We start from the raw sequence: 9464 nt of genomic DNA on the forward strand, positions 1-9464 counted from the left end.
TGAAAGAGACTGTATCAAACTGTACATTTCCTGTGAAAACAGAAGTGTATTTTGAAAACAGACAATGCATGTAACAGGCTGAAGTTGACACGGCGTCCCAGAACGTCAACAACCAACACACCCAGGGTACCTTGGACGTCATATGTGGACGTGGAAAGTCCATGACCAAACGTGGACATGTGATGAGGTCACAGTGAGGATGATGATGATGGATTTATGGAATAAAAGTTCAGGTAATTGTGTTTTTAAATGTTTGGATCTAACCTTTTACAAAGACTTCAGATGCAGTAAATGATGTCACATTTGAAGGTTATAATCTCCTCTGGCTGGAACTGATGGATATATTAGGTTCTGCAGTTTCTCTTTTTTTCATGGTATTTATGTTGTTTAAATAAAAGCTGCACATTTTGTTCCATTTCCTGTTTTGTCTCCTAACGTCTGGATGCTGCCTCAGTAAACACAAGTCCATAGTCTCAGTCCTGACAAACAGAGAGCCTATAGGAATTAAAATAAAAGGGATTTAGTTTTGTCCAACAGAATTACAGTGCGACAGGAAACAGAAGTGAAGTGTGAAATGAATAAACAACATGTGGAACTCTGTGATTTGTGTTCAACACTCAGAGTTTGGTTAAACTGTAGGTGGGAACCAGCCGCAGAGTCTGCACTCATGACCTGAATGTTTCTGTGACGCTCACAGAAACTTACTGTTTCATTCCTCCATTGATCCGACATCTCTCTGCTGTCAGACGCTCAGAATACCTGATCACACTTTACAGAGCCGCTGCTGCATCGTCCATCATCACCTGCAGCAGCAGCAGCAGCAGCAGGAGGAGGAGGAGGAGGAGGAAGACGAGGAGCTGCTGGAAAAGTTCCAGCTCAGACTAAAGACACAAACATGACACAGACCACAGTATGTGGATGGCTGTTGTCTTATAATTGAGACTGACTGTTTGCTGAAGCTCCTGCGACGTGACAGAAAGCTCCAGTAGAGTGTGGGGGGGGGGGCGTTTTGTCTCCACTTCTTAAAAGTGTTTTTGGCACCTGAACGCCTCGCAGAGAGTCAGCGTGAGAAACTAAAGGATGAAAAGTGTCTGTCAGGGTGTTTGTGACACCTTATAAATCACCCTGCTGCTTCTGCTGACCAGGAACTCTGTGATTGTGCGGTTGAGGTGAACACACTGCAGAATCCTCAGCTCCGGCTCAGAGGCCTCATTTAGCAGCTGTTTAAAATGTGACTCTGCTGCTTTGTGGCTGATTTGTTCCTGATGACACACATCAAACTCTCCATCAGAGCACACACGTTACATAAGAGGATTTCTGGCGAATCACGGCCGTGTGAGCGCGCCTCGTGCCGTCCCCTCGCTGCCGAGAATAAAAGATAAGAGGCATCAGATCTGCAGCTCAGATGAATGTGTGTACTAACGGTTCAGAGAGCATTATTATTTACATCAGAGAATAAAGACCGCAGGCCTGACGAACAGAAGATGCTGCTATAGATAGACCGTGGTATGGAGCGCCTCAGGCGTCTCTTTGTGCTGCACAGACTCACATGAAGCTACAGTAACAGTTACAGTACGGCGGCACGCTGCGGGACAAACACGGCGCTGCAAAGTTTCATAAAGACACAGATTTGAGTTCAGACTCAAGTTCACTGACGCAGGACAGAAGCACATCGACACATCAGACACATCTGCAGCGCTGCACATTACAGTCAGCTCAACACACAGAGACTACATTACCATCATCATCATCATCATCATCTCTTTTATACAGTGTTTTATGTTTTCAGAAAAGTTTTTAGAATAAGCTCTAATTAATGAAAAGAGTTGAAATATTACCAGAAAAAAGCTGCAAAACTCCAGGAAGAAAAATGTTGTGAACAAATGAGAAGCTTAATGAGTCATTGTGTTCAAAGAATCCAGACAGTTGTGATGTCACAGAGGTCAAAGTGAGAATTAAAATGTTTGAAGATAAATGCAGACGATTTCTTAAAAAGTCGTAAAATTACAAAAAAATATTGAAAACTGTCATTTTTGCCGGTCCAAAATATTACAGCAAAGAAGAAAAACCCGACAGCACTCACTAATAAGTATAATACTGTTTAATATAGTGGATTGAACAGCAGCAGTCGAACGGACGTGTTTCTGCCTAGTGAGGTCATACCAGCCAGTATTAGCAAATAGGCCTACAGGCCTGCCTCCAGTATTGGCAGGGGAAAATTGGAAAACTGAAGTGCCACAAGGGGGCGACATTTACCTTGACATTTATCATGATACAGGAAACGTTGCAGGATCATTCATTGCACTTTTCAAAAGATAAAATGTACTGCTAATTGGTGGATCTTTCTTTTACTTTGAACAGCATGGTAATGTATTTAACTGTGTTAAACAAGAGCCAGCCAACGAAAAAAGCCAATGTTTTTACCGCAGATGATCTCGACACTCGTACTCCGCGCACAGAATCAGTCATTTCAGTCATCAAATTGTTTCAGCTGCGTCATCGCGCGGCTCTATTGAAGCCGTGGATGCCTCGCCAATGGCCAATCATAGCGCTTAAATGATACACATGATCAGGACACAATGTGCCCTCGCGACAGATGCTGCTGACAGTTGTTTTTTTTTCAGTTGTAGATTTGTTTTGCTCAGTGCAGTTCACTCATACGAGTGTGGTTCATTCTCACTGCCACGATGCGGAAATGCGGGACGGATTTTCCGAATATTTGCGCAGCACTTTTCCGCGCTCAAACCATACACACAGGCGTGGTGCGGACGCGGTGCGGAATTTCGCGTTGTTGTGTTCCAAGTCCGCGCTGCATGAACGGGTGTGGGTGAACATGGACAAGAGTAGCAGCAGCAGCAGCGAGCTAGCAAGCTAACGTTTAACAAGCGTCAGCATCAACTTTCTTTAGCACTTATCACTCTCACTGCAGCCACCAAGCTGGACAATGAACTGCCAGACGTTATCCTTTAATTCAGTGTTCATAAATCATCCCGTCTTTTATCAAAAAGGACAGGGTGCTGTGAAATGAGGTTTATCAACCTTTCTCTCATACTGTCCTGCCTGACTGGATTTCAGACTCTCCCGGGTCTGCGTGACGTCACTGTAAACAAACAATTTCATTGTCCCAGCTGTGTAGTTCCACCGGCGAATTCCGTGGGGGTCAAAGTCTGGGAGGAAACTTTTTCACCGCACGAAAGTTCCGCCCCGGTGTGCAAACTTCCATAAGAACCCATGAAATCAGCTTTTATATTTTTCCCCGAGAATAATCCGCGCGGATATTTGCCCTCAGTGAGAATGGACACAGAAATACATTTTACTCACCACCCCCCCAAGAAAAACTCTTCGGATATGAACGATTCACACAAGTCACCCAAATTGCCACGAAAAAAGCGAGTTGAGCTTTACGGCACGCTGTTTGCATCCCTGCTGTAGGGACGTTAGCACACAGAGTAAAAAGGAAACAGCAGAGGCACTTTATCAACCCGCTGAGTACTGCCATTAGCATCAAGCTAGCAAAGAATGTTCTTTCTTCATAATGGAGGATATAAAGGAATCAAACTCACAGATAGTGTCTGGGCCTTTACTCAGCACAGCTGCAGAGGCTACCAGCTGCATCTCAAACACACCACACCATTTAGCATTCTCACACTCAACACTTCCTGTTTCTGTTTCAAATTAAAAGCCTCTTATCATTTCAGCTGAGAGAATCTCTTCAGTTTCTAAAGAGGCTTTTATAGTGAAACATTTGCAGGAACTTCCTGTGGAGGATTCAGTGACTGTCACAGTTTGTATGTGGTTCTTTGACACATTGGTCATGGACTAACGTGTAGTGTGTCATGTCTGTTGGCCAAGTTACGGCGAGATTTTATGACTCCACAATCACCTGATGTCTCCCCTTCTGTTCCTGAGCGTTAAAACAGGATGATGTCACAGTGGAGCTGACCTTTGACCTTTTGGTTAAATAATTTGTCATCATAAACACAATACGCTGGATAAACCCACAGACGGTGGCAGCTCAAAGCTCAGGTCCCAAGTTAAGACCAACCAGTTCTGGTAGACTTGAGTTTTAGTTGTGACTTTACAGACGTGTTTACTCACCAACAGCTGGATCACCATGAGCAGCTTCCTGAGCTCTGATTGGTCCACAGTGAGGAGGGCGCTCTGTCCTCTGCAGCGTCTCTGTATCTGAAGAACTGTGTGATGAAGGTTGAATAAACCTCCAGGTGTGAATCTCTGCCCCTCCTCAGAGTGTAACTCCTGTGACTGACTGAGGAGGGTTCAGGTGGTTTCCCACAATGCCCTGCTGTCTCTGTGTCTCAGTGAACTCTGGTCGTCGGATGAAGCAGCCGGAGGGACGAAGAGGAGAACAAACATGTTCAGGTATAAATAAATCAAACTGACAGTGGTCACAGTGAAGAAACAAAGTTTGAGGAGCTTTGTTTGTTTGTTTTCTGTCTCTGTGACTTTAAATTCAGCCCAAACACTAAAGAAAGGTTTCCTGAACATCACTTACACTTCCTGTCACACTTCCTGTTTGCGTCCTCATGCTGATGTTAATGATATGATGTTCAGTGTTTGGCTCAAATAAAAGATCCTCTGAGGAGTCGGATGTTTTTCCACCAGGAACAGTTACTTTTAATGGTTTTAAGACTGTTTTATTGCTAATGAAAATTAGCATTAGCAATATCACAGTTAACCATAGCTGTAACGTGCTAACCAAGCTAGCAGCTAGTGTTATGGTTAGCTCCACCCTCTCATCCAAATATGGTCACTTCTGGCTCCAAACATCCAAGATGGTGACGGCACAAAATGCTCAAGGAGTCCACAAACCAGCGGGTGATACTTTTGGCCACATTGTAAACCAGTCTGAGTTTGGCTGAAATGATGCAGCAGATGTTTAAAACATGTTTCCATCAGATGTGCAGGTGAGTCACAGGAAGTGGTCTCCTCGACATGTTTTATATCCCAGCGCTCCCCTGCAGCCCGGGTGGAGACACAAAGTGCTGAGTTAGGAGAAAGGAGCGCTTGGTTTGATTCAGCAGAAATGTTTCCCGCCAGCAGCTGTTTTATTTGCTCTCACAGACTCTGATGGTTTTATGACGAGAACGTAAGTGTCTTACTGATTATGTAACGATAACAAACATGACATCATCACCTGGGTTTGTTTGTGACATCACAGAGAGGTAAAAGTCCTGCACTCAAAACCTGAGTGAAAGTACATCATCAGTAAAATATGGAAAGACTTTTTTTAGCTGAATATTTCTGCTGCATTAATGAGTAATTTCCTGTTGTAGATGTTTACTTCCTGTTGGACGGTTTAATCTGCAGCGATGCATCATTTAACAGCCAGTTTTCAGCTCTGTGACAACGACTCTTACAGCTGATCTCAGATGGTTTTTATAGAGTTTAATTAGATTTAAAGACAGACGGCCCACAGACGACTGCAGGAGATCGCTGTTTCCATGACGCTGTTTAAATTTATCTTGAAGTAGAACCATAAAAATACAGCGGAAACTGTTTTTGCAGCAGAAAGTTATGGCTGCTGTCTTTAACGTCATCGTGTCATCACTTAAAGCCAAGACATGACCAAGATTGGTCATGACGACATCATTGCATTATGTTACGTTACGTTATGTTGCATCACATTGTTATGTTACGTTGTGCTTTGTTGCGTTGTGTTGCATTACGTTGTTGTTACGTTGTGCTGTGTAAAGTGATGTTATGTTGTGATGCGTTGCCTTGTGTTGCATTACGTTACGTAACATCACATTATGTTGCGCTGTGATGCGATGAGATGTGTTACGATGTGTTGCGTTGTGTTGCATTAAGTTACATTAGTTCCATCACGTTACGTTGCACTATGTTAGGTTACACGATGTTAAGTTGCCCTGCGTTGTGCTACACTACGTTGCAATGCAGTGCATTGTGTTGCATTACGTTAAGTAGCATCACACTGAGTTGCGCTGTGTTACATTACGTTATGTTAAGATATGTTGCGTTGTGTTGCGTTGCATCGTGTTGCATTATCGTTACGTTTAGTTCCATCATGTTGCTCTGCGCTGTGTGACATTACCTTACGTTAAGTTGCGCTGCACTACATTGCGTTGTATTGTGTTGCATTATGTTTCATTACATCACAATAAATTGTGTTGCGTTGCGTTACATAACGATACATTGTGGTGCAAAACCATGCGATGTCTCCAGAGGGAATCTCTCAAAACACTTTTTCACTCTGCTCATAAAAAAATCTTAAAAACTAAACAATAAACACAGATCAAATTAATTATGAAGTGTTAATAAATATTCTGTTGATGTTTCTACTTTTAAAAATCTTTTGGATCAAAATGTTTTGTGTTTTTATTTTGTAAAATTTGATGAAAAAAAATGTATTGACTTCCCTAATCTTTCAGCTCAGATATTAGAGATGTAAATAATTCAAACATACTCCAGGAAATGACATCACAATGAGCAGAAATACAGACGTTTCTAATTCAGAGTCAAAGGTGTAAGTTGTTGGATCATTTTCACTTCATCCTTCAGTTTATCACCAACATGTACGACGCTGCGTCTCCTCCTGAGTGAGAGGTGGTGCAGCCTCCACCCTCGGAGCTCATATCGGGGGATTTGCAGGAGCAGGCGTGCAGAAAGGTAATATGAGCTGGAAATGGGGGAGAATTCATGCGTGTTGTTGTGGAATGAATTGAAACCTGCAGCCACAGTATTGATTTGTGTTTGGCTCCCCCTCCTCCTCCTCCTCCTCCCCCTCCTCCTCCTCCTCCTCCTCCTCTCTGACTGACGGAGCTGGTTGGGGGATGATGGAGAGGAAAGCAATGACCTCTCACTGAAGTTAAACTGCAGACAGAGCGAGTGTCGGTGTGACGGCTGGAGGTCACAGACGAGTTGGATGATTCCTGCTGTCGGTTGATTTCCACTCAGAGTGAGATAAATGTGAAGTAAATATATTCTCAGCCTCTCCGTCAGCTGTTTCCTGTCTCTGACCTTCCTCTCAATCTGCTGCTGCTGCTGGAGGACGACCAGGCGGCAAAGTCACAGTTATCCGTCACGCACATTTTAAGTTTCAAAATACAGTTCAACAGATGATCCCTGTGAGGACAGCAGAGCCGCAGCAACTGCTCAGCTCATTGATTAGCTGATCGACAGAAAATTTTGCAGCAAATTCTGATATTAACAATAACTGATGGATTGATGAAGTTCTGTTTTCAGCAAAAACAGGAAAAATTAATAAATTCCAACTTCTCAAATGGACGTGTTCTAATTTTCTTTTTCTCATCTTTGACAATAAACTGATTCTCGTTGGGTTTTGGACAAAATCAGACACTTAAAGCCGTCACGTTGGACTCTGTCGGGGGTGACGGGTCCTGCTGTTGCAACATGATGCAACTGACCCCGAGGCCGAGCCCACAGGGCGGTGGCTCCATGTAATATATTTGGGCTGAGCCCAGATGGGTCCTGTGGCCCACAGCCTGGACACCAGATGCTCATATGTGTTGCTGCATTTATGCTCAGCATCCACACTACTGTACTGTGGACCCCTGAAACAGAGACCTCTGAAAACACTACGACCTTGTTTTAGTTTGAAAACTGCAGGTTGTGTTTTAATCTTTTTGAGTGGAAAGAGAGACTTAATAAAACCATGCTCGTCTTCAATGTGCCCAAGACAACATGTTCATTTAAAGACCCTTGAAAGAGTCACATTATGATGTAATCAGTGATGTAATGACGTCCAGCTCCATTAAAATCTGCTAAAAAACCTGAGTGAAGATGATTCACATCACTGAAAACTGAAACACAGTCCAGGTTGTTTTTCTCAGTGACTTGATTTGAGAGAACCTAAAAAACACGAGAGAAGGCCAAACTCTCAAAAGTTATTTTCCCAACACACTGCTGTGAGCAGAGATCACTCGAGGTGTTCGCCTAAACTTACAGGCTTTGCTCCATAATTAAAAAATAATCATCTCACCTTGAAATCTGAAGAGTGAAATGTTTTCAGAGTCTTTCATCCATTATTAAAGATTGTTCTCCGGGAATCTGGAACTGTTTATAACCTGATGAACCTCTGAACTTCTGCATGGAGTCCACGTCTGTTGCATGAAACATTTGATCATTTTCTTTAATATCAGGATTTCAAGTGACTGCTGAGAGCAGAGCAGAGCAGAAACACTCACACACCAGTCACAGTGAAGTGGAGCATCTAACTGGCCTACTGTCCTTGTCCCAGTATACAAGCACGGGAGGGGAATCCATTTATTGAGCCAAGTATGTGCGACTCCTCTACGATAGGTGGAGATATGCCCCCTTTCAGCTTGTTAGTATTGGACCTTTTTCCTGTTGACCTATTACGTCACAGACCAAACAATGGACAAACAAGTTAGCTTGTTACCGGCTTCTTCTTCTCTTAGACATTTAATGCTATTGGACTTCCGGGTCAAAGTTGAGCTGCCTTGACTTTTTTCATGTTTTTGTTTCCAGCTGTGGTGCTGAGATGTTCAACTTAGTTAGCTGATGCTATGCTAGCTTTCAGTGTATTGAGGCGAACACAGGGACAAAACGAGGCACTGAAATCTGACATTCAAATGAACCAAAGCAGAGACTGATTTTGACTAAACACAAACTTTACATGATGTTTGGTTGAAGTGCTTTGTGGTCGTTACAAAATATCTTTGATCATAAGTGTTTGAGCAACACTTGAACAGCGACTCAGCGCTAACCGATCACACTGTTGCTTCAGCGCTCAAACTGTGAACTCAGCATGAATCCAGCTGATTTTATTTCTGTCATATTCTAACACATTGAGCTGCAGTCTGGCTCCATGTGAACATCTCTGCTGCTGGTTTCTCTCTCTGGTTTGATGAGCTGGAGGTTTTCCTTGTTAGCAGTGACAAAGACTCCATGGGGCGGGAGGAATGGAAGGTGGGTCAAACAAACCCAGGACTTTGACCCAGGAGGCTGCTGTTTGTGTCCCGTGGAACCAGGATCTTAACCTAAATCTACCTCAGGAGTTTTGAAGACGAAACCTACGTTTCACAGGCCAGGGAGTGCAGGCAGACCCAGATCCCACCTTGCATTTAGCACGACCTGTGAACAGTTTAGGATGCAGCCGACAGAACGGAGGATAAACTCAGATATAAACTGATATAAACATGTGTGACTATTGTCACACATGTATACTGCCAGATATTAATACATACTTTCAACATATTGTACCACAGTAGCCAGAACTATAACTATAATATTATTACTTTCAATAATGTCGTTGTAAGCTACTGTCATTACCTGCATCTCTCTCTCTCTCTCTCTCTCTCTCTCTCTCTCTCTCTCTATCTCTCTCTCTGTCTCATTGTGTCATGTGGATTACTGTTAATTTGTTATGCTGATCTGTTCTGTACGACATCTATTGCACGTCTGTCCGTCCTGGAAGAGGGATCCCTCCTCAGTTGCTCTTC

This window comes from Epinephelus moara, chromosome 23 (genome assembly GCF_006386435.1).
Source record: "Epinephelus moara isolate mb chromosome 23, YSFRI_EMoa_1.0, whole genome shotgun sequence".
NCBI lineage: Eukaryota > Metazoa > Chordata > Actinopteri > Perciformes > Serranidae > Epinephelus > Epinephelus moara.